The sequence below is a fragment of the Podarcis pityusensis genome (genome assembly GCF_964106645.2).
Source record: "Podarcis pityusensis genome assembly, chromosome: 14".
Lineage (NCBI taxonomy): Eukaryota > Metazoa > Chordata > Lepidosauria > Squamata > Lacertidae > Podarcis > Podarcis pityusensis.
In genome coordinates, this window is record NC_138039.1 from 39,363,449 (window position 1) to 39,389,003 (window position 25,555).

The 25,555-nt window shown below is 43.4% G+C and overlaps 1 protein-coding gene and 1 long non-coding RNA gene across 5 annotated transcripts in view; one reads left to right on the top strand and one right to left on the bottom strand.

Moving 5' to 3' along the window:
- PDE8A (phosphodiesterase 8A) overlaps positions 1-25,555 on the bottom strand; it is a 191,678-nt gene that overhangs the window by 121,599 nt on the left and 44,524 nt on the right. The gene's annotated exons all lie outside the window — the stretch shown is intronic.
- Positions 23,194-25,555, top strand: part of LOC308462757 — a 226,437-nt gene continuing 224,075 nt past the window's right edge. The window contains exon 1 of the long non-coding RNA XR_013979318.1: positions 23,194-23,286. This is a non-coding gene — a long non-coding RNA (uncharacterized lncRNA). The remainder of the gene's footprint in view (positions 23,287-25,555) is intronic.

Genomic DNA, 25,555 nt, shown 5'->3' on the forward strand with positions numbered 1-25,555 from the left:
TTGCTGGAGAATTCCAGTAGAAAAGGAAACAGGGCAAAAATTGCCAATGTTCATTCATTTGTTCTATGTCCACAATGGAAATCAATCCAGTGAACACAATCAGTATTCATGGTAGTTCCTTTCAGTTCACAAATTTTAGACAACTGATTACAATTGATTTGCAAAAAAAAAAAAAAATATTTGCTAAATATAATGTCGTATAAATCTTTGGTCTTTTTTTAAAAAATCTTTTTTTGTCTTTGTTTCAAAATTTTCCTTTGCCCCCTTCTTTTCTTTTCTTTTTTTGTATTTAAATCTGAAATACTTACTTTCATTATATGTTTGTATGTTTGTCTCTTTGTATTTTAAACCAATAAAGATTTAATATAAAAAAAGGAAATCAATCCAGTGAACACAATCAGTATTCATGATAGTTCCGTTCAGTTCAAAAATGTTAAGACAATTGATTACACACGCCCCACATTGCACAGTGCTTCATTTGCACTGAATGAAAGGGGTGGAATAACATGAGGATTTATGCAATAAATTTTGCTGCAGCAGACAGCAAGACGAATGAAGTCAGTTTTGGTGGAAGGTGAGCTGCAGGGGAATGGAAACAGAGCTGCATTGCAACATAAACTATGCTTGCTTACATCCCTAGGGATGAATCACAGTATTCTCAACGGAAAGAACATGCTGAATTGTCTATATCAGAGCTTTCCAAACTTTTCATGCTCGTGACACACTTTTTATACACAGATCATTTCACGAAACAGTAATTCAGTTTTACTAGCAAACTGGAGGTTAAACTAACCCCTTTCCAGGCCTGGGAAGAAAGTGGGGAGAGTTCGCATGACACACCTACACAGCTGACACACTAACGTGTCGCAACACAGAGTTTGGAAAGATCTGGTCTGTATTTAACAACCGTAAAAATCAGAATTATTGGGGGGGGGGGATGCAACACTACAGACTGTCTGTTTCCACGTCTATCAACAGATATTGGTAGAAATCAATAGTCAGAATAGCAGGCATTCATTCTACATTATTGTTACTAATGTGGCTGTTAAAAAATGTTTTGAAAAGCCAGCGTTACAAACACTCATTAAGAGATCCCTATGAAATCTGTCAAAAGCAGTTGTCTAGAAGAAAACAAGTGTCATGTTTAATGGCATTTATCTCAGCCTACATCTAAGGAAAGGCAGGCACAGGAGAGACACAAACAAAACACAATTCTAACCAGCAGTCTGAGTTTCATTCAAAGTAGAAAGAAAGAAAGAAAGAAAGAAAGAAAGAAAGAAAGAAAGAAAGGTGGATGTCCTGTTTTAAGTCAGTGCCACAAGAAATGAGTAAACACCCAAAAAAAAAAAAAAAAGCCCTTCAGCATGTAAAGTGAGGTTAGCTTGAGGAATCTGCTGCCAAATGATACCGGGATGGTCTGAAGCTTAGATAGCTTTAAAATGGGGAGGCTACAAATATGCAGAGGAGAAATATTATCCGTGACACTCCCTCACCAACCTTAATGTGGCCATTCTCAAATACAGTGGTACCTCGGGTTAAGTACTTAATTCATTCCGGAGGTCCGTTCTTAACCTGAAACTGTTCTTAACCTGAAGCACCACTTTAGCTAATGGGGCCTCCCGCTGCCACCGCACAATTTCTCTTCTCATCCTGAAGCAAAGTTCTTAACCTGAGGTACTATTTCTGGGTTAGTGGAGTCTGTAACCTAAAGCGTATGTAACCTGAGGTACCACTGTAAAGGAATTTCAATGCAAGAAGCTCAGCCAAGCCAGGATGTCTGTGTTATCCACTGCTGTTATTTTTATGAATGGTCCCTCTTATTATGATAATCATCACTGTCTGCACTTTTCTGCATTTCCTTTCCTTTTGACCTCATTTTTTTTTACCATTCCTCCCCACCCCACCGCCTTAATTCTGCATGTATGCACCTGCAGTATAGGATAACACTTCATGGACTGCAGTCCACAAAAACTTATGTCAGCCTTCGCCAACCTCGTGCCCTCCAGGTGTTTTGGGCAAGGCTTCTTCCTTGTGGTCCAGCAAATCGTGTGATAGACTGCTGCTGCTGCTGCTGCTGCTACAGGTCAACTTGGATGACTTAAAAGAGGATTAGACCGAGGCATGGAGGATAAGGGTATATCCATGGCTTTCAAATCACAACCAGTGAAGGCGGTGAAGGTCCTGTGTGAGTGCCTGGAGGCGGTTGGAGGATGGATGGTGGCTAATGGATTGAGGTTGAATCCTGACAAGGCAGAAGTACTGTTTTGGGGGGACAGGGGGCAGGCTGGTGTGAAGGACTCCCTGGTCCTGAATGGGGTAACTGTGCCCCTGAAGGACCAGGTGCGCAGCCTGGGAGTCATTTTGGACTCACAGCTGTCCATGGAGGCACAGGTCAATTCTGTATCCAGGGCAGCTGTCTACCAGCTCCACCTGGTACGCAGGCTGAGACCCTACCTGCCCGCGGACTGTCTCGCCAGAGTGGTGCATGCTCTAGTTATCTCCCTCTTGGACTACTGCAATGCGCTCTACGTGGGGCTACCTTTGAAAGTGACCCAGAAACTACAACGAATCCAGAATGCGGCAGCTAGACTGGTGACTGGGGGCGGCCTCCGAGACCACATAACACTGGTCTTGAAAGACCTACATTGGCTCCCAGTACGTTTCCGAGCACAATTCAAAGTGTTGGTGTTGACCTTTAAAGCCCTAAACGGCCTCGGCCTAGTATACCTGAAGGAGCGTCTCCACCCCCATCCTTCTGCGCAGATGCTGAGGTCCAGCACCGAGGGCCTTCTGGTGGGTCCCACATTGCGAGAAGCAAAGCTACAGGGAACCAGGCAGAGGGCCTTCTCGGTAGTGGCGCCCGCCCTGTGGAACGCCCTCCCATCAGATGTCAAAGAGATAAACAACTACCTGACATTCAGAAGACATCTGAAGGCAGCCCTGTTCAGGGAAGTTTTTAATATGTGACATCTTAGTGTATTTTTGGTCTTTGTGGAAGCCGCCCATCTAGCTGGGGAAACCCAGCCAGATGGGCGGGGTACAAATAATAAATTATTATTATTATTATTATTATTAGCCATAACTACCATACTCTTCTTCCACAATCAGAGGGAGCAATGCTCCCAAACACTGCTGCTACTGAAAACAGCAGGAGGAAAGATCACTGTTGCACATGAGTCCTGCCTGTGGGCTTCCCATAGGTATCTGGTTGGCCACTCTGAGCACAGGATGCTGGACCTATGATGGACTCTGGCACCTCTCAGGTGGGTGCCATTGTCATCCTAAGAGAACAAGGGAGCGGTTCATGATGAGCTTCAACACCTCTTTTTATAGAAAAATAGCACTGACCACTGCGATGGTGTTTCGGGCATCAGCTCAGGTTCAACATTGGAGCTGCTGCCGAACATCTTAGTGGCTTCTTCCAGAATCTCCTGGTGTCAATATTTTGCAAAAATTCTTCCAAATTTCTTCTTGGCATGCTGTTCAAGCATCACGGGATTCACATGGCTTAACTCTACTCGGTCCGTTCGCTTCTCCGCAGTTCCCTGCAGCCTGTTTTCCGAACGCCACACCACAACGAGGGCACCCCACGTTGAAGAACTGAAATGTCCAGTCAAGTATGGCTATTGCTACTGCTAACCACTGGAAGTCAAAAATCCTCGCCTCAATCTGCTTCAAGTCACTCAGAGCTTTACCGTTAGATCTGCCCAATCTATTTGCTGTCCTCCCCTGAGATACGTCATTTGGATAAGGCTTGTGAAATGGGCACCAGCAACTTCAGAAGAGTAAATACACAACTCTGTTGAATGCACGGATGCTGTAAGGATTCCTGCATTCAATTAAATTTCACCACATATATCATATGTAGGGTATTAGTGCATGCGGTGTATTTTGGGGGAGGAAACCGATCTTGAAAAAAGCTAGGCTCTGAATAATACTGCATTCTTAATGAAAGAAAGAGGTAAGCTCCTGATATTTAATTATTCTTCTTATTGCTTTTTAACACGTTCTAAAAATGACAGGAAAATGCAAGATTTTAAAACCTTCCGGCACAATGACATTTCTTAAAATGTTCTTTTTGCCTCTTTTGTGCCTCGTTTCACATATCTGAGGAGACATTGTCATGAATTATCATTAGGGATGAAGGAGGGATCCATTTTAAATGAATTTATACATAGAATTTGGTGGTTCTAGCCTGCTCAAGCTTTGCTTGCATTAGGCTACCTTTTTTTTCTTGCCTCAAACATCCGTTTATGCCTAAGTTACTAATTTGTCGCATTATTTTTTAAAAGCCTCACAAATAATGTGCAAAATTACATGTAGAAAATACATATAGTACAAATCTAAAAGATTCAAGCCCCATGTGGTCCTATATTTCAGCTGCATAATTTTGTAAGTATTAATGCACAAGTATTTTTAGGGACGCTGGTGGAGCTGTGGGTTAAATCACAGAGCCTAGGGCTTGCCGATCAGAAGGTTGGAGGTTTGAATCCCCGCAATGGGGTGAGCTCCCATTGTTTGGTCCCTGCTCCTGCCCACCTAGCAGTTCGAAAGCACAAAGTGCAAGTAGATAAATAGGTACCACTCTGGTGGGAAAGCAAACGGCATTTCTGTGCGCTGCTCTGGTTTGCCAGAAGTGGCTTAGTCATGCTGGCCACATGACCTCCGGTTGTACGCCGGCTCCCTTGGCCAGTAAAGCGAGATGAGCGCCGCAACCCCAGAGTTGGTCACGACTGGACCTATTGGTCAGGAGTCCCTTTACCTTTACTATTTTTACACTACCATATGCATTATATGAAACTGTTTCTGTACTGTTTACTTCAGGAAATCTAGAATGTATGTGTGTATAATATAGGTCAAATATTATACATGCAATAATGCATGTAATATGATAGAATGGTACTTCTAGCAGAACCAGTTATAGAAAGGAAGAAAAACTTGCTTCTTGTCGAGATCAAAGAGCAGGAAAGACACGAGAAAACATCTGTGCAGATCATCTTGACACAGACATTTTCAGAAAACTCCATCTCTAATTATCACCGGCACAAAGGAATGAGACAGAAAGCTGTACAAAATGCACAAGAGAGGGAAAGGCCATCTCTGGAGCAAGAACAATGGAGCCTCACGTTGGTTCTATTGCATCCCAGGAGGGAGTGAAAGGTCAATATTAAAGTGGGTGTAAAAGCAAAACAAAAAAAACGAACAGGATGTCATCTGTGTTTTCCTTGCCCAGAGTGGTTTCGGAAACTGCAATAACTAATTTCAAAATTAAGTGATGTCAAGGTTGAGACACTGCATGCTCTTTCGACATGAGATGCTTGCCTGTTATTCTTTCATTACGTTACAGTATTTCACCAGCGTAAACATGCCCTTCTGTTCGGGTGGGGATATGGTTATTGGCTCAGCGGTATCGCTCTGTTGTTGTAACCAGGACAGGACTGTGGGTAGCTACAGGTGAATCTCGGTGGAGAGGATGAATTCCTCAGCTCAGAATCTCCACAAAGACAGTGGTTTGGACTGCAAACAGAAGTCTGAGGGGCAACAGGTAAAAAGACCCTGCTCTGTTGGACCGGGCAAATGTCAGGCCTCAGCCCTGTCCAATCCTAGAATATGTGGTCTCTTCAAAGGAAGAGCAGGGGAAACCAGCAGATCACCACCTTCAGCAGATCAGCAAAACTCTTGAATTCATCCTCACCTCCCACCACATCCAGGGTCACAAGCACAGAGATGTTGAGCCAGGCAAGAGCTTTACAGTCACCAACAAAATGCTTGGCTTGCCGCATGAGGAGAAAGCACATGTGAGCCCCTGCCTGGATCAGGGCCCGACCGAGAACCAGGAAGGAGCAGATGAGGTGGAGCTTCCAGCTCTCCTATGAACTTTCCTGACTCATGAAGCAACAACTTCCTTAGAGCTCCTGGCCTTCTTGAATCAGTGAAATGGACGCAGGAGCCAAAGGCCCACCTCCTATTTCTCCCAACAGGTCTGGCCAATCCAGAGGCATTTTACTGCTTGTCAGGGGCGCTGGGTATAGGGGGCAAAAGGAGCTTCAGCCCCCTCAATATTTTGGCCCAGGGGGCTCAGCCCCCCCCCCCCCCAGTATTGAGGGAGCCAACATCCTTCGCATGCCCAGACCTCCACCCAGGAGGGGGCTAGGACGAGTGAGGGTGAAGATCGCCCTCTGCACGCTGGGCAGTGTCACATGATGTGTCATGTGACACATCACATGGCCGGGGGCCCCTCAATGTGCCTGCCCAATGCAGGGGGCAATGTTGCCCATTTCTTTCTTTCCGAATCCAAAGAGCAATCCAAGATCTGAGCACACAGAGAGTTCTAACTAGGCCAAGTCTTGATCTCAGATCATGACATTTCTGGTTTAGGGAGCAGACTCCATAATATAATATATTTGGTCTACTTCAGGGGAATAGTGAATACCCACTCCCTGTCCCGTCATATCTAAAACAGGTTATATGAAGGACTGCCTTATTCCATATACAGTACTTCTGTCTGGCAATTGTGTCCCTCTGATGGGACATTGTGAAACATGCCCCAGAGGGATGTCTGACAAGCTAGAAAGTGCAATCCCAGCTCTATGGAATCGGCTTCCAGGTGAAATTAGTGACGGGCTTATATTTTTTTTAACGGCTTTCCCTGAAGAGTGACTCTGCCATTTTATATTGTACATCGTATGGAATCTTGTAATTTCATTATCTGTTTATTTGTTTTTTACACCATTATAAATACTACTTTTTTACTTTATATGTTGTTTTTATATTTGTATACACTGCTTCAGAAACATTTGATGAGAAGTGGTTTGTAAATTCTGAAGTAAGTTAGTTATTTTTACACCTTTGGGGTGGAGGGAATAATGTTTACTAAGTTCAGCAGGTTTCAGTGTGCCTAAAATTGTGCTTACAGAGAGAATATTTAAACCCCACTTTCAATACTTGTTCTCTGCTTTGAAACTCAAGAAAATACACCACTACTTGTCAGAAGAGACAGGGGGCTAGTTTGAATGTCCCAATAAACCACGGTGCGCTGCTCTGGTTCGCCAGAAGTGGCTTAGTCATGTTGGCCACATGACCCAGAAGCTGTAAGCCGGCTCTCTCGGCCAATAAAGCAAGGTGAGCACCACAACCCCAGAGTCGGCCACCACTGGACCTAATGGTTAGGGGTCCCTTTACCTTTACCTTTTATTGTGATGTACACCATGGTCCATTGTGCAGTGAGCCTTCAACTTGCACACTGCCCCTCCCCTCTCTTCCTCCTGGCACAGCCAAATAATTAAAAGAAGACGTTTAGTTCAGGTTTATTAAATAACCACTCACCTATGCTGAGCAAAGAAATTGTATTCTGGCAACCAAGACAGGAAGTTTGATAAAAGTTGGCTCACTCATTCTCAGGCCACAAAGTAACTACCGTATTTTTCGCTCTATAAGACGCACCAGACCACAAGACGCACCCAGTTTTTGGAGGAAGAAAACAAGAAAAAAAATATTCTGAACCCCAGAAGCCAGAACAGCAAGAGGGATCGCTGCGCAGCAAAAGCAGTGATCCCTCTTGCTGTTCTGGCTTCTGGGATAGCTGTGCAGCCTGCATTCACTCCATAAGACGCACACACATTTCCCCTTACTTTTTAGGAGGGAAAAAGTGAGTCTTATAGAGCAAAAAATACGGTACATATGGGATGTCAGGCAGACAAGCTGCTGTTGTTTTGTAAAGGAGGCTAAAAAAAGTTTGCAAACTTATTTGCAAGGCAGATTTAGTTGTCAAAAGACTAAAATAAAACTCACATCCATCGATGAACTCAAATAAGAAGAAATGTTGTTAAACAGGTTTTTCCTTTTTTTTCATTAGAAACAGAAGGGGCACATGCAAAAGCCAAAAACGTCTCATTTAAAATAAAAAACAACAACACAAAGCTTTCATATAACAGAGAGTGACACAGCTATGGAGATTTTTCCAAGGGAAAAAGAAAGGGGGTTGGGGAGAAGCCTGGGAGTTTTAATTTGAGACCAAAAGTTCAGCAGAGAAGAAAGATCTGGAAGAATGCACGCTTTAGATTTTGCTATTTAACTACGTCCTCTTCAGCAAATGTTCCTATCAGCCAGAATTTATGATGCGCCAAAGCTGCTTCTTTCCCCAAAACTGAACAAGGAAAAGAGAGCCATAATAAATCAGTCAATTCCAGCCGCAACTGTCCAGGCAGCCTCACTCTCAACTGACACAGGAGAATACCGTGTCCTGCCCGTACCAGTTGCCAAGAATGTACATGTTACACTGACCAAATTGCCACGTGTTCTCCCTTGGCAACTCGCCGCCTCCCCAACCCACACGGCAAATGACTACTGCTGGGTTCACTGGGGCAGTCCTTCCAGTTATGCAGAGTTGCACACCTGCATTGGAGTGCTGTGGTCAGGTGAAGGTAAAAAGGTAAAGGACCCCTGGACGGATACGTCCAGTCAAAGGCCACTATGGGGTTGCGGTGATCATCTCGCTTTCAGGCTGAGGGAGACGGCGTTGGCCCACAGACAGATTTCCAGGACATGTGGCCAGCAGGACTAAACCGCTTCTGGCACAACGGAACACCGTGATGGAAACCAGAGTGCACGGAAATGCCATTTACTTTCCCGCCGCAGTGGTACCTATTTATCTACTTGCACTGGCGTGCTTTCAACCTGCTAGGTTGGCAGGAGCTGGGACAGAGCAACGGGAGCTCACTCCGTCGTGGGGATTTGAACCGCCGACCTCCCGATCGGCAAGCCCAAGAGGCTCAGAGGTTTAGACCGCAGCGCCACCCGCGTCCCATTACCTTGTTGTGGTCAAGGAGAGGTGCACACAACAAAGCTGTCCAGGCAGAAAGGGCCACACAGCTCAGTGGCAGCGAAAGTCAGCTCCCAGATTAAATCCCTGCCATCTCCAGTTTAAAATAAATATTCATATTTCAGAATTAACACAATGAGATGCACACAAGACACTCTATTTCTATCTAACTCTATCTCTATGCAAGCAAAGGAAAGTTAAGAACCGTTATCAGCTTGCTGTCTTTGTTTTCTTTCTTCAAAATGGAATCTCCTCTGTGGTGGCTTCCGGGTTATGGAATGAGCGTCCTACACATTCATTATATGTTTTCTGACAATTGGTCAAGACACACTTTTTTACCCAGGGCTTTGGCTGAGTGAATGTCTTCTCTTCTCCTGCACTGCTGTTCTGTGCTGTCGTTTTGTTACTTTCTGCCCATGGGTGGTTTTGTGGTTTTATCTTACAAATTTACTGTACACTGTACTTATTTCAATGGCGACATTTCTGTAACCCACCCTGGAAATATTTGGTGAAGGGTGGGCTAGAAGTAAAAGAAGAAAGAGCATAAATAAATACCATCCATAACCAGAATTGGTTCCAGGACAGTTTGCACGATAAAATACAGTCATACCTCATGTTATGTCCACTTCATGTTACGTTCTTTCAGGTTACGTCCCGCGGCGACCCGGAAGTACCAGAAAGGGTTACTTCCGGGTTTCGACGCTCGCACATGTGCAGAAGCGCAAAATGACTTCACGCGCATGTGCAGAAGCGACGAATCGCAACCTGCGCATGTGCAGACGCGCCACTGCGGGTTGCGTTCTTTTCATGTTGCGAACGGGCCTCCAGAATGGATCCTGTTCGCAACCAGAGGTACCACTGTATGCAAATAATTAACTATATAATAATCAGGGCTTTTTTTTTTTTTTTTAATATATATATAAATTTTTATTGGTTTTACAAAAATTTTAAAACAATACAAACATATAAAAAGACATACAAACATGTATAGTTTCATGACCTTTTTTTCATAAACCTTCTTTCTCGGACTCCCCCATACCTCCCCTTTCTGCATCCCAATGTCCAAAATTTTCCAGCAACTTCTAAATAGTTCTGTCAAACATATGTCTTCTTAATCTTTCCTTCAGTCTAATCTTATATCGCTGTAACCCTTTCTTTCTCAAAACCTTGACATTCTAACATTCATCAAGTTTATAATAGTCCTTAAGATAGATTTTAAATTTCTTCCATTCTTCTTCCGCCGTCTCCTTCCCCTGGTCGCGGATTCTGCCAGTCATCTCAGCCAGTGTCATATAGTCCATCACTTTCATCTGCCATTCTTCCAGAGTGGGTAAGTCTTGTGTCTTCCAATACTTTGCGATGACTATTCTTGCTGCTGTCGTAGCATACATAAAAAAGATTCTATCTTTCTTTGACACCAATTGGCCGACAATGCCCAAGAGAAAGGCTTCTGGTTTCTTCGGGAAAGTACATTTAAGTACCTTTTTCATTTCATTATATATCATTTCCCAGAAAGCCTTAATCTTCGGGCACGTCCACCAAAGGTGATAGAAAGTACCTTCAGTTTCTTTACACTTCCAACACTTATTATCAGGCAAATGATAAATTTTTGCTAGCTTGACTGGGGTCATGTACCACCTATAGATCATTTTCATAATATTTTCCTTTAAGGCATTACATGCCGTAAATTTTATGCCGGTGTTCCACAACCATTCCCAGTCAGCAAACATAATGTTATGACCAATGTCCTGTGCCCACTTAATCATAGCCGATTTAACTGTTTCATCTTGTGTATTCCATTTCAGCAGCAAATTATACATTCTTGATAAATTCTTGGTATTGGGTTCTAACAATTCAGTTTCTAATTTTGATTTCTCCACCTGGAAGCCAATTTTCCTATCTTGTTTGTAGACCTCCATTATTTGATAATAATGGAGCCAGTCTCGTACTTTAGGTTTCAATTTCTCATGACTCTGTAATTTCAATTTGTCTCCATCTTGTTCCAAGATTTCCCAATACTTTGGCCATTCGGCCTCCATATTGAGTTTCTTCAATGCCTTAGCCTCCAAGGGTGACAACCATCTAGGGGTTTTGTTTTCCAACAAGTCTTTATATCTTATCCAAACATTAAATAACGCTTTTCTGACAATGTGATTTTTAAAGGCCCTATGCACTTTGATTTTATCATACCATAGATATGCATGCCAACCACATGTATTATTGAAACCTTCTAAATCCAAGATATCTGTGTTCTCGAGGAGCATCCACTCTTTCAGCCAGCAAAACGCTGCTGCTTCATAATACAGTTTTAAGTCCGGCAGGGCAAATCCCCCTCTTTCTTTTGCATCTGTAAGTACTTTAAATTTTATTCTGGGCTTTTTGCCCTGCCAGACAAATTTCGCAATGTCTTTCTGCCACCTCTTGAAACAGTCCATCTTGTCAAGAATCTGCAAGGTTTGAAACAAAAATAACATTCTAGGCAATACATTCATCTTAATAACTGCAATTCGGCCTAACATTGACAATTTCAAATTTGACCATATTTCTAGATCTTTTTTAATTTCTGACCAACACTTTTCATAATTATCTTTATACAAGTTCAAATTTTTAGATGTCAAGTGAACCCCTAGGTATTTCACCTTCTTAACCACTGTCAAACCTGTCTCTTCTTGAAATTTCTCCTTCTCCATGACTGTTAGATTTTTTTCTAAAACTTTAGTCTTCTGTTTGTTCAGTTTAAATCCGGCTACCTGGCCAAATTGTTGAATTATCTCCAACACCCTTTTCGTACTAGTGTCTGGCTCTTGTAAGGTCAATACTAAGTCATCTGCAAAGGCCCTTAACTTGTAATGTTTGGCTCCGACCTGTACACCTTTAACCTGCTGGTCATTTCTAATCATATTTAGCAACACCTCCAGAACAGAAATGAAAAGCAATGGGGAAATTGGGCACCCCTGTCGTGTTCCTTTTTCTATCTTAAGTTCCTCAGTTATCACATTATTTACAATCAGCTTAGCTTTTTGTTCAAAATATATCGCACCCATACCGTTCTCAAAACCTTGACCTACCCCCATCCCATGAAGATTCTTTTTCATAAAACTCCAAGAAATATTGTCAAAGGTTTTCTCCGCGTCCACAAAAATCAACACTGCTTTGGTGTTTAAGTTCACCTCTAGTAGTTCCAAAATGTCTATTATATTCCTTACATTGTCTGATAAATGCCTTTTTGGGAGAAAGCCTGCTTGGTCCTTGTGAATCTTCTCCATCAACACTCTTTTAAATCTTTTTGCCAAAATGTCTGCAAAAATTTTATAATCCACATTGAGTAATGATATTGGGCGGTAGTTCTTAAGTTGCGTCTTTTCAGTCTCTGTCTTTGGTATGAGTGTGATATACGCCTCTTTCCACGACTCTGGTGCCTTTTTCCCCTCTAGAATCTCGTTGCAGACTTCCTTTAACGGTTGTATCAACCATTCCTTTAAAGCTTTATAATATCTGGAAGTCAGTCCATCTGGTCCTGGAGATTTGCCCAGTTGCATGTCCTGAATGGCACCCTCTATCTCTTGTTCTGTTATTCTCTGGTTTAAATCCACCTTACTTTGATGAGAGATTTTTTGTAATCCATATTTATTAAGGAATTCATCTATGTCCTTTTCATTTTGTGGCCCTTGAGAGTATAGTTTTTTAAAATAGCTCAAAAAACAGTTTCTAATCTCGTTAGGTTTAGATATATTCTTTCCATCCACTTCTAGGCTTGTAACTGTATTTAATTTCTGCCTTTTCTTCAATTGCCAAGCCAGAAGTTTGCCACATTTATCTGCCGATTCAAATGTCTTTTGTTTCATTTGCTTTATCTTCCATTCAATCTCTTGATTCATCAATTCCATATATTGTGTTTGATATAACTTGATCTCTCTCAAAATCTCCTGGGACTTTGGTTTTGATCTTAGTTTTTTCTCTCCTTCTTTTATCTTTTCCAAAATCTTTTCCTTCTTCTCATTCTGCTTTCTCTTTTTTATTGAATTTTGTTGAATCAGAAATCCTCGCATCACAGCTTTGCTTGCGTCCCAGATCACTCTTTTTTCCACATCGGCCTTTACATTTATTTCAAAGTAGTCCTTTAAAGTTTTTTGGGCCTTCATGTGGATCTCCTCATCTCGAAACAGGGTGTCATTCATCCTCCATCTAAATTGACCAGTTGTTGTAAGTTTCATTTCCATCTTCACGCCGTTATGGTCGGAGCAAGTTTTTGGGCAGATTTCTACCTTCTTAATCTTTGGAGCCATCCCACTAGTAATCCAAATTTGATCAATTCTGGTCCAGGTCATCATTGCTTGAGAGAAAAAAGTTCCCTCTCTCTCAAGAGGGTTCCTCGTTCTCCATATGTCTATTAGGTCCATATTTTCAGTCATTTCAAAGAAGGTCTTCGGAAGTCTCCCTTCCTTGGAGATTGTTAGTCTTTGTGCCTTGTCCATATTTGTAGAGACCACACCGTTCATATCTCCCATCATTATTACATTGTAATCCAAATAATCCATCAGAGTTTCATAAAGCTTCTTAAAAAATTCCGCCTTGCCTTCATTTGGTGCATAAACTCCAACTATTAAAAATTTTTCTCCTTGTACTTGTATTTCAACTGCCAGGTATCTTCCTTGTTCATCTTTAAACATCATTTTTGGGGTCCATTTCTCTTTTACATAAATCACAACTCCTCTTTTCTTGACTTTGTCCGATGAGATAAATTCTTGTCCTAATCTTTTATTTATAAGTAGTTTCCTGTGTACCCTGGTTACATGAGTTTCTTGTAAACAAATCAAATCCAATTGTTCTTTTTTCAAAATATGAAACACCTGTCGTCTCTTCAAAGGCATGTTCAGCCCATTGCAATTCCAACTGAGGAATTGCAGGGCCATCTTATTGTTTCTCCGTTACTCCTCCTACTGCTCCAAGTTGTTGCTCTTCCTCTGATGGCGGTGGTTTAAGTCCAAACGATAGGTTCAAAATATCTAACGCTCTCCTTTGTTCTAGAATTGGATCCACCGTTCCCTTCTGTAAGTCCTCGTTATTTCTCTCCAGGAACTTCTCTTTGTCTTGGATTGTCTTTATTTTCACCTTCTTTCCCTTGTAGTTAAAGGACAGTCCTTGTGGAAACTCCCACCTAAAGAGGATGTTGTTCTTCTTCAGCAGGTAGACCAAATCCTTATAGAAGGTTCTCACCTCCAAGATATATTTAGGGATGTCTTTAAAGATTTGTATAGGTGAATTTTCAATTTCCAAGGCCTTTTGGTAATGTAGTTTTAATATTTTGTCTCTTTCTTCCGTGGATCTGAGAGTAATCAGACAATCCCTCGGGGTCTTTCTGTTCTGTCTCCTGCCCAATCTAAATGCTGTTATTATCTTAAATTCTTCCTCCTCCAAATCCTCCTGCCAAAAGTCAGCAAATGCTTGTGTTAGGAACTCCACGAGGCTGTCCCCTTCACTCTCGGGAATTGATCTTAATTTCAGGTTTCTCTCCTTTCTCTGTAATTCCATCAAAGACAGGGTCGCATCATGCTCATATACCTTCTTAGCAATCGGTTCTAACTTCTCCTGTGCCTCTCCAGCAATTTTTCTGGCGTCCTCTGCAATTTTACGTGTTGCCGAGTTTTCTTCAATCAGCTTATTTATAGATTCTGTATTGGATGTCACACTTTTCGTGTTCAAGTCCAATCTCGCTGTTAGTTCTGTTAGTTTTTGTGAGTTTTCTGTACTCTGCTTTGTCAAAGTCTCCAAAGATTGGTTTATCTTAAGTAATGCCTGTGTCACTGACTCCATGGAGGCAGCTGTCACTTTTTCTTGCCCAGCTGCTCCTGTAGGAGTTAGACTAGAAATTGAGCCTCTTTTCTTTTGTTGCAGTTGTTGCTGTTTAGCTTTAGCTCTGGTAGTTATCTCTTCTGCCGGGCCACTCATGTCCCAAGGACGTTCCCACAAAGACAGTTCCCTGATGGAAAATCCCACTGTCTTAAACCGTTGCAACTAATACTTTCAGCCCTCTAGAGGGAGCAGAACAAAATGTCCAAGTGAGGGAAACAAAGAAGTTAAAAACAAATATATCAGGAGGCTTGAATATATAAACTGCAACACTTTTTTCCTGTAGATACTCTTTCAACACACTCCAGTATACTGTAGCAATAAAGTCCCAAAACTTTGTATCAAGCAAAACTTTAACCATGTAACTTTCCCACAAGTTTCTAAAGACAGTTCAGTGCCCTAATATCTTGTTTGGCAGTCCGTTTCAGTGGATTAAGACAGCGGAAGGCTTTTTTTTTCCTTTAGGTAGATCATGCAAGATTCTAATGTCCCTTTTCCTCCCCTCTGCCCTGCTTGCTAGAGGGGAATCTATATTCAATGTCAGGTTTAAACAGTTCTGAATTGCTTCCTGCGGATGCAGCTTTAAAACTCCGTTGCTTTAACTGTCATGCAGTCGGGGGAAGGCAGACTTCCTTAATTTTCACCTTCCCCGTTTTCAGCCAAATTTCAGGTTTAAATCTTTAGTTCCAGATAGACGTCCAATCTTACTCATGGGTTTTTCAGTCCAAAATTTACAGGGAGGAATCGGCGCTCTCCGTCAATGGCGACGCGGCTTCACCCTGCGGGCTGGGTAACGACTCTCAGCACCGCGCTCTCCCGATGCCGTTCCGGAGCCTTTAAAAAGGCTCTTTCGCAGTAAGGGGGGGCGCTTCTGGTGCCCACCGAGTCTCCTTGTTCACAGGCTTCCGCGCCTGTGATTTTAGGGGTCCCCCGCTTGCCGTAGCGGGTCAGACCCGAACTCGCAGAGCAGTCCTCCTCCGGAGCTCGGAAAGAGGACCGCCATTAACGCTGGCGCCGACCGGAAGTCAATCAGGGCTTTTTTCAGCTGGAACTCACTGGAACTCAGTTCCAGCACCTCTCAGGTGGGCACCATTGCCATTATAAGAGAACAAGGGAGACTTTCATGGTGAATTCCAGCACCTTTTTTTCTAGAAAAACAGCACTGAGAAGGATTATCAGGTGACAGGTGATGAAAGACCTCTGGGCAGAACCCTAGAGAACTGCTGCCAGTCAGATTAGATAGGACAAGGATAGATGGACCAAGAGCCTAGCCTGGTTTAGGGATGCTGGTGGAACCCACTGAAAATGGACTAACACACAGATTTCCTTTTGTCCAACCGTTTGACCCCCGTCATGGCACAAGCTCCTACTATGAATGCTTTCCACATTAGTTCTCTACAATGCAAGTGCACGCTCTACATAAATAGATATGCAAATTGCTTTATGATGCGCCTTATTTACATAACTTGCTCATCGTTAGAGCTTGCCTACGTGCACTGAGACTAAGAAGCCCCACTGAATTCAAGTGGTGTTGGAAGACAAACAGAATGCATCCTTCAATATGCTCCTCCTCACATGGAAATAAGTGACCCAATAGTGAAGGGAGGGTATTTTCGTGTGTAAAATGAATAAAAGCTCCATTCATTCCTTCTAGTTAAAGGAGCATCAGGGAATGCAAAAAAAAAAAAAAAAAAATCAATTTACTGCTCATTTTCTTCATTTGAAGTGTGGCTGAGACAACAACCTGTACAGGAGGCCTGTACAACCTGCTGGTCTGAAATTTGCCAGGGACACATGCAAACCCTCCAAGTGTCCCTATTTTCCAGGGACAGTCCTGGATTTACAGAAGCCATCCCAGTTTCTGAATTGATCCCAGAATGCCCCGCTTTTCCTTAGGACAGGCATAAGCAAACTCGGCCCTCCAGTTGTTTTGGGACTACAACTCCCATCATCCCTAGCTAACAGGACCAGTGGGTAAGGGATGATGGGAATTGTAGTCCCAAAACATCTGGAGGGCCGAGTTTGCCTATGCCTGCCTTAAAGCTAAAGGTAAAGGGACCCCTGACCATTAGGTCCAGTCGTGGCCGACACTGGGGTTGCGGCGCTCATCTCGCTTTATTGGCCGAGGGAGCTGGCATACAGGTTCTGGGTATGTGGCCAGCATGACTAAGCCGCTTCTGGCGAACCAGAGCAGCGCATAGAAATGCCATTTACCTTCCCGCCGCAGCGGTACCTATTTATCTACTTTCACTTTGATGTGCTTTCGAACTGTTAGGTTGGCAGGAGCAGGGACCGAGCAACGGGAACTCACCCTGTTGCGGGGATTCGAATCGCCGACCTACTGATCGGCAAGACCTAGGCTCTGTGGTTTAACCCACAGCGCCACCCGCGTCCCACTATGCCTGCCTTAGGACATCCCTATTTCCATTGGAGGAATATTGCAGGGGATGGAGTTTGCGACCCTCGAGCCAAGGAGATAAGTAACTAGACAACCTTTCGAAGATATCTGAAGGCATCCTGGTATAGGGAAGTTTTTAAACTATGGCCCTTCCCCTCAAACAATCCTGGAGGAAGTTGTTGCCAAAGGAAAGGAAAGTAGCCTAAGCACAGCAACAAGGAAAAGACAGTAAGACTCGCAGCCACCCATCCACCAGACCAGGCCCATATTTACAACCACATTTCTATAGGCGCTGCCACCACCTGGAAACCCATTAGGATAGGAGCAGTTGTTCTTTCCTATTAAAACTGAATCAATCCATATTGAATTAAATAATAATGCGTTTTTTGCTTAGTTTTCCTTTGCAAAAAAGCAACAAATTAAAGATGTTTTTAACAATTCTTCACCGAGTACGTTTTATTACACCATATCACACAAACACACACACACACACACACACACACACACAGAAGATATCACAGAGCGAAGTCTTTTCTGGCAGAAGTTCAACAAAGTTAATGGATAGTTTAGGCCTTGCAAGAACTGAAGGAAATATCTTTGGGAAGCTTTAACATGCGATCATAACTGACAGATTTTCTACACAGTTTACTTTTGGAGGGAGTGGGGCAGAAATCACAGCTTGCTACAATATGTGTCTGTACACACTCACACACAGAAGCAGCGCTGGTGCCCAAACCAATACTTTTTTTATTATAATAATAAAAACACTTTCGAATATTCTGATTGTCTATTATATTTTCACTCCACAAAAGACAGAAAACCTAAGGCAAACTTCCCCTCCCCCCCCAATAACTTTTTTCTTCTCCACAGCTATTAATTTCTTTTCTAGAGAGCCAATCGCAGTTAGTGGCAGGATTTTGGGTGTGTAAGCGAAAAGAAGATACAGCCCTTTTGGTTGTGTTGCGTATTGAGGGAAGTGGTTTCAATCCTGTAGTGTTTACTTGTTACAAGTACCCTTAGCTCGTTAGGACAAAGTACAGCCAATTGCTTCATGAAATAACTGTCGCTTAGATATTTTTCTAAGGATTTTCTTGTTTTACAGAAGTAAGGCTCCCCTTTATCACATACACAGCCCAACAGGACAATGACAATAATCCACCAACAGCATATAAATCAATATGGCTAACCTGATCCAAAACACCCACCCACCTCACTCACACATGAAAACAAAGATCACCACAGCCAATCACAAGCAAACAATCACACCCTAGGCCAACCCCAACCTCTCTCACCACCAAAGGAACACAAGTGAACAGCACAAGCAACGCTGACACCAAACTCTACATACATTAAACATAATAGAAACACCGCCACCCGACCCCACCCCACCCATCTTCCCTCTCTCCACACCCCCTTTCTTTTTTCCTTTTTTTCTTCTCCCCCTAATGCCTCAACAAGTGAAATGGATTTGTAAAAATGTTACACGGGAAAAAAATAAATAACTGCCGCTTAGATGAGGCTGAGAAATCAGCATTTAGAACGAACGTGGGAAGAAGCAGTTTCAAAGGAGCAAAACATTTAGCCCAATCAGAAATGCTCAAAAGTATGCTTTACTAAGCTCAAGAGAAAAATCCCAAGTGAGTGTGCATACAATCCCAGCATCATTTATTCATTCATTTATTAAATTTATAAGCTGCTCTCCATCAGAGGGTCACAAGGCAGTTTACAATATAAAAACACAAAAATACATACCACAGTAACAAGCAATCACACACACACACACACACACAGTTAAACGGCCATAGATTGTTTAATTAGCCAATGGCCTGGGAGAAGAGGAATGTTTTTGCCTGGCACCTAAAGATCTGTAATGAAGGTGTCAGGCGACCCTCCCTGGGGCAAGCATTCCACAAATGGGGAGCCACCACAGAAAAGGCCCTGCTTCTCTCTTTCTCTCTTTTATTTATGTCTCACAATGCTTAATGCACGTATAGGTACTTTTTGAAAAAAGAAAATAAAAGGCCCGTTCTCATGTTGCCAGCCTCCAGACCTCTTGTGGAGAAGGCACACGAAGAAGGGTCTCAGCTGCCGATCTCAGGGTCTGTAATAATCATTTTATTACAATTGGAGCTAGAGGTGGATGATTCTGTGCATTTTGGTTTGTCATGTCTCCTTATTTTTCAAATCATGCCGTTGCTATGACTTGGCTTCTTCTTTTTTACAGTCCTCGTAAAATTCAACATCATTTTAGTGCAATGCTCCTAATACGCACCTTTTTTTTTGCACAGCAATTTCCTACTTTTCAATTCATTTTTGTACAATGACCGCTCCCTGCTTAAAACGGGGGGCGCCCTTTGCGTGGACGCGCGCAGCCCTAGATCTGGAGCGGCCCCATGAGCATAGGCTTGGCTTTGCCTTCCCTCAGGTGGGATACCTGGAGGTCTCCGCCTACCTCAGTCAGTTGTCCAATCCCACCTGGGGGAAGCGTTGCCAAGGAGACCAGGCCAGGTAGGGGAGGGATTACCTGCACACACAATAGAGGGAGGATCTTACCTGGGAATCCTCACTTGGCTCCAGAGCTTGGCTTACAGAGCCCACAACTTATGTGGGGGGTTACGTTTCTGAGGATAGCGCCTAAAGCCAAAACCGTATATAGTCAAAATGCATTGGGGTTCAACGGCAGGTGGGATTGTCAAAATCTTTTTATCCCTGACGCCCGCCACCCCACCCCCAAATGTGCACAACTTTGATATGCATAAGTTGTGGGCTTGCTATACATTCTTTTCTCTAACGTATATGTTTTTATGGACGTTTTACCCTCGTACACCTATTTCGGGAAATGTTACATTACTGGAGAAATATATTGCAAAAGCACAAATTGTGAAGGATGGCTGTGTTTCTCATACTGTTTCAGAAAGTACAAATTAGGCAAGTTCACCTTGAAATGTGAACTGAGTCAAAATTCTCCCCTATCACTAACTGCCGTATTTTTCGCTCTATAAGACGCACCAGACCATAAGACGCACCTAGTTTTTGGAGGAGGAAAACAAGAAAAAAAATATTCTGAATCCCAGAAGCCAGAACAGCAAGAGGGATCGCTGCGCAGCGAAAGCAGCAATCCCTCTTGCTGTTCTGGCTTCTGGGATAGCTGCGCATCCTGCATTTGCTCCATAAGACGCGCACACATTTTCTCTTACTTTTTAGGAGGGAAAAAGTGAATCTTATAGAGCAAAAAATACGGTAGTTTAGAGCCGTGAAATGAATTGCCTGACATTCAGTATCAGGCAATACAGTCGTACCTTGGTTCCTAAGCTTAATCTGTTCCAGGAGTCCATTTGACTCCCAAAACTGTTTGAAAACCAAGGCGCAGCTTCCGATTGGCTGCAGGAGCTTCCTGCACTCAAGCGGAAGCCGCGTCGGACATTCAGCTTCCAAAAAAAGTTTGCAAACCGGAACACTTACTTCCGGGTTTGCGGCATTCAGGAGCCAATTTGTTTGACAACTAAGCCGCTAGAGCACCAAGGTACCACTGTACCTATTCAGAAGCAAGACCCATTAAGTTCAGTGGGACTTAGTATCTAAAAGTGTGCTCAGGCTTCTTCTACAATACTTCCTTTTGGAGGGGGGGTTGTTATTTTTCAGACCTGAGGTTTCACATAAAATGAATATTTCCCATCATAATATTCCCCTGAGCACGAAGCATAACATGCTGATTTTACATTTTAACGCTGAGTGCAACAGAAGTAACAAAGCACAGTTAGTAGCATAGTTTCTCGGTTGCTTCTCAGTTGTATGAAGCGATCCTGGTCTAATCACAAATTGCGCAAAGGGCTTGTGTGAGCAGGCTATCTCAGCTGACTTGATAATCCAAACCAGCCACTCTCTCTGGAATGGGGTAGTGATTCGGCGATTCCATCACACTCGGTACAACAAACGTAAAACCATCCACCACCAGCCCTCTGCCCTATAATGTGGGCTTTCTGGAAACATTCCTTTAAAGTTTTCCACTGACCTAAATCAACGGAGGGCAGATTTATCACGTTAGACTTACACGAAGCAAACAAAACTTCAAAAAGTATGTCGTGTTCATTTGACACACTGCATCAACATCTGGAACTGTTTCAATAGCCTAAAATTGTTGAAGTGACATTTGTGATTACCCAAAAAGCAATGAAGTGCACTTCCTGCGGTTTACATGTTCTACTCAAAACTAATTCAAAAATTTATTTCAGGGATGAGGGACTCGTGGTCCTCCAGATGTTGTTGAATTACAGTTCCCATCATCCCTGATCATAGTTCATGCTCTCTGCTGCTGGAGCCTGGAGTACAGCAACATCTGTTTCCCAAACTTGGGTCTCCACCTGGGACTACAGTTCCCATCGTCCCTGACCACTGGCTCTTCTAGCTAGGGATGATGGGAGTTGTAGTCCAAAAACAGCTGGAGTTTGGGAAACACTGATTGGGGGGGTCACACACTCCTCATCCCTGTTTTACTTGGAAATCAGTTTTATGGGAACACTCTTAAATATTTTTGCATGCCACCCCAATTTCCAAGCGGTGCAAGATTCCAGGGGTTCCAAACACTTACCCGGAGTTTGGTTTGCTAAGACAGCGGAGATTGTTGTGTCTTTCTGATATATGGTTTATTTACTCATATATACAACCTGAGCCTACAATGCAAGGGCTCACAGCATTAACACCCCAGAAGAGGTCTTGACTCTCCCATAGCCACAGCCTTGGATTGAAACAGAAATCAAGCATTTTTTTGCCTGCTTCCAGCCCAGGTCACAGACTCTCAACTCAAGTACTCAGCCTCCATTCAGTCCAGAATAAATTGCTGTGTGTACACAACCTCAGCCATCCTTTAGATTTGGGGAGGGGAGAAATGAGGAAACAACGTACTTCGTCGCAGTGAGCCTGAAGAGCCAAGCTCATAAATATACGCACTTGTTAAACAGCCAATTACAAAGTTGATTTTTAGATTTCACCGCTGCCACATTCATCCCAGCTTCCCAACTTGAATTATATTGTGCTCAATATAATAATGTTTTTATTAAACAAGGCATTTCTAAAAGTGGCACATTTTCCACATAAAAACAGTAGTGGGGAAATGTTCCATTCCACAACACTTTTCCCAAACAGAGGGAGACAGGAAAGTCCAAATAGCCAAGGAATAAATTTCGCCAACCTCAATGTTAGGCTTTTACTACGCGTCATTTGCAGTGTAATCTTATGCACATTTCCTCGGATGTAAGCCCCACAGATTTAAAGGGGGCTTATTCCCAGGTAAATTGGATTGCAGCTACAGAGGTTTAAGGGAAGCCTTCTGGGTGAGAAGGTCCTATGGGTTCAAGAGGAGCTCTTCTTTATTACAGGGATGGGGAACTGGTGGCCCTCCAGACATTGCAATGGCTGTCTTGCCAGAGTGGTGCATGCTCTGGTTATCTCCCGCTTGGACTACTGCAATGCGCTCTACGTGGGGCTACCTTTGAAGGTGACCCGGAAACTGCAACTAATCCAGAATGCGGCAGCCAGACTGGTGACTGGGAGCTGCCACCAAGACCATATAACACCGGTCCTGAAAGACCTACATTGGCTCCTGGTATGTTTCTGAGCACAATTCAAAGTGTTGGTGCTGACCTTTAAAGCCCTAAACCAGAAGGAGTGTCTCCACCCCATCATTCAGCCTGGACACTGAGGTCCAGCTCCCAGGGCCTTCTGGTGGTTCCCTCCCTGCGAGAAGTGAAGCTACAGGGAACCAGGCAGAGGGCCTTCTTGATGGTGGAGCCTGCCCTGTGGAACAGCCTCCCATCAGATGTCAAGGAAATAAACAACTATCTGACTTCTAGAAGACATCTGAAGGCAGCCCTGTTTCGGGAAGTTTTTAATGTTTGATGTTTCATCGTGTTTTTAATATTCTGTTAGGAGCCGCCCAGACTGGCTGAGGAAACCCAGCCAGATGGGCGGGCTATAAATATTATTATTATTATTATTATTATTATTATTATTATTATTAGCCACCAGGCTAAATTCAACATGTAGGCACCGAAGGACAAAACCTTATAGGAATTGGACCAGAATATCTAAACGACCTTAACACCCCTTATATATCCATCCAATCACTATACAGTGGTGCCTCGCAAGACGAAATTAATTCGTTCTGCGAGTTTTTTCGTCTTGCGATTTTTTCGTCTTGCGAAGCACAGTTTCCCATAGGGTATTAACGGTTTTAAGAAAAAGGAAACAAACTTGCAAGACGTTTTCGTTTTTCGTCTTGCGAAGCAAGCCCATAGGGAAATTCGTCTCGCGAAGCAACTCAAAAAACGAAAAACTCTTTCGTCTTGCGCGTTTTTCGTCTTGCGAGGCATTCGTCTTGCGAGGTACCACTGTACACTGCAGGAGAGAGTTTCTAGCACATAGCATCACCTCTAGACATCTTTCCTGTACAAAGTAGGAATGGGGTCATTAGTGTGGCGGCCCCTAAGCTTTGAAACGCCTTCTCATTACAAGGCAGAAAAACACTATCACTATCATCTTTTCTGGAACGTACTGAAAACCTTCCTTCTTCAAAGAGCCTTTTGTCATGGACTGCATGGACGCAGAGGAATGGTAGGAGGAACCAGCTGGGGAATCACCAGAGGAGGAAGGCTCAGAGACCATGATTAGCGGTCAGAGGCAGAAGAGGGAGAAAACTGGGGGAAAGAGGGAACAGGGCTTAGTGAGCGGGGAGAGTCTATGGCAGAGAGACGTGCAGAATCAGCGGCAGAAGCTGAAGCAGGTGAATGGGAGGAGGAGGGAGGTCAAGAGGCAGAGATGAGTCAGGCTGATGAAGAGTCATGGGTGTCTCCTCCTCCTGCTACGGCCAGCTCCCCTCCCCACTGGTCTCTCGGAACTAGAAGAGGCATGAAGAGGGCAGAGGAGAGGTTGGCTGCACACAGGTTCCAATTGTGTGGGGAGAGCCCTGGAAGGGGGGGGACTTAGACAGCTGTGGGTAGGTGTCTCAGGCTCTGGAACTGATGTTAATAATAATAATAATAATAATAATAATAATAATAATAATAATTTATTATTTATACCCCGCCCATCTGTCTGAGTTTCCCCAGCCACTCTGGGTGGCTCCCAATCGAGTGTTAAAAACAATACAGCATTAAATATGAAAAACTTCCCTGAACAGCCTTCAGATGTCTTTTAAAAATAAGATAGCTGCTTATTTCCTTCACATCTGACGGGAGTGCGTTCCACAGGGCAGGCGCCACTACCAAGAAGGCCCTCTGTCTGGTTCCCTGTAACCTCACTTCTCGCAATGAGGGAACCGCCAGAAGGCCCTCGGCGCTGGATCTCAGTGTCCAGGCTGAACGATGAAGGAAGACCACTGGGAATGATCTGCTCCGCTCCTTAGGCCTGACACTCAACCGAGTCTTTGGAGCAGGGGTCGGCAACGTTTTTTGAGGCTGGTCCGGTCCACTCCTTGGCAGATCTCTTGGTGGGCCAGAGCATGTGCGCCCGTGCGCACGCTCAAGCTATGCGTGTGTGCAAGTGCACGGGCGCTCCTCCGTCCTGGAAGTGCGCTGAAAATAGTGTGTACGCACGTGTACGGCCTCTACTCTGGGTGAGGAGCGCCCATGCGTGTGCACACACGCTATTTCCAGCACTCTTCTGACCCGGAAGTCGGTCCCCACAGCGAGAAAAAAAATGGCGCCGCAAAAAAAAAGCATGGAATCCCCACACTAATCCACGGAACGGCCATGGGCCGGTTCCAGGAAGCTCATGGGCTGGAACTGGCCCATGGGCCTTAGGGTGCCGACCTCTGCTTTGGAGCTCATGTTTTTGCTAATAATTCCATTTTTGAACTGTGTGGTTATTGACCGGAGCGCTCCTGTGGCACCTGTGGAGTCTTGCGGCCTGCATCTTTATCAGATTTGAAATACGCATGCTTTTAATTGTTTTATTGTCAATCACTTTGGGACATTTCATGGGAAGCGATTCATAAATGAAACAAATGCTACTGAACTAAAACTCCCATCATCCCTGGCTATTGGGAAATTCTCGCTGAGGCTGATGGGAGTTGGAGTCTAACAACATCTGGAAGGCCATGGGCAAAGACATTTCACATATGAAAAAAACAATCTTTTTATATGCAACAATAGCTGCCAGGGTAGTGATTGCTACTAAATGGAAATCTCAGGACATACCAACAAAGGAAGAGTGGATTTGTAAATTAAGTGAGTATATAGAATTGGCAAAATTAACTTCAGTTATGAGATATCAATCAAATCAAAAGTTAAGAATGGAGTGGAAATATTTCCAAGATTATATGTCAAAATATTGTTCTAAAAATGACATGTTAATAGGCTTAGAATAAAAAATGTATGCAATAACAAGACAAATAAAGAAAAAGTAAAATCAGAATTTAACAAAAATAATTTATTATAGAATGCAAGGGGGAAAGGGTAGAAAGAAATATAAAAAAGTCGAATTGCTGTGGA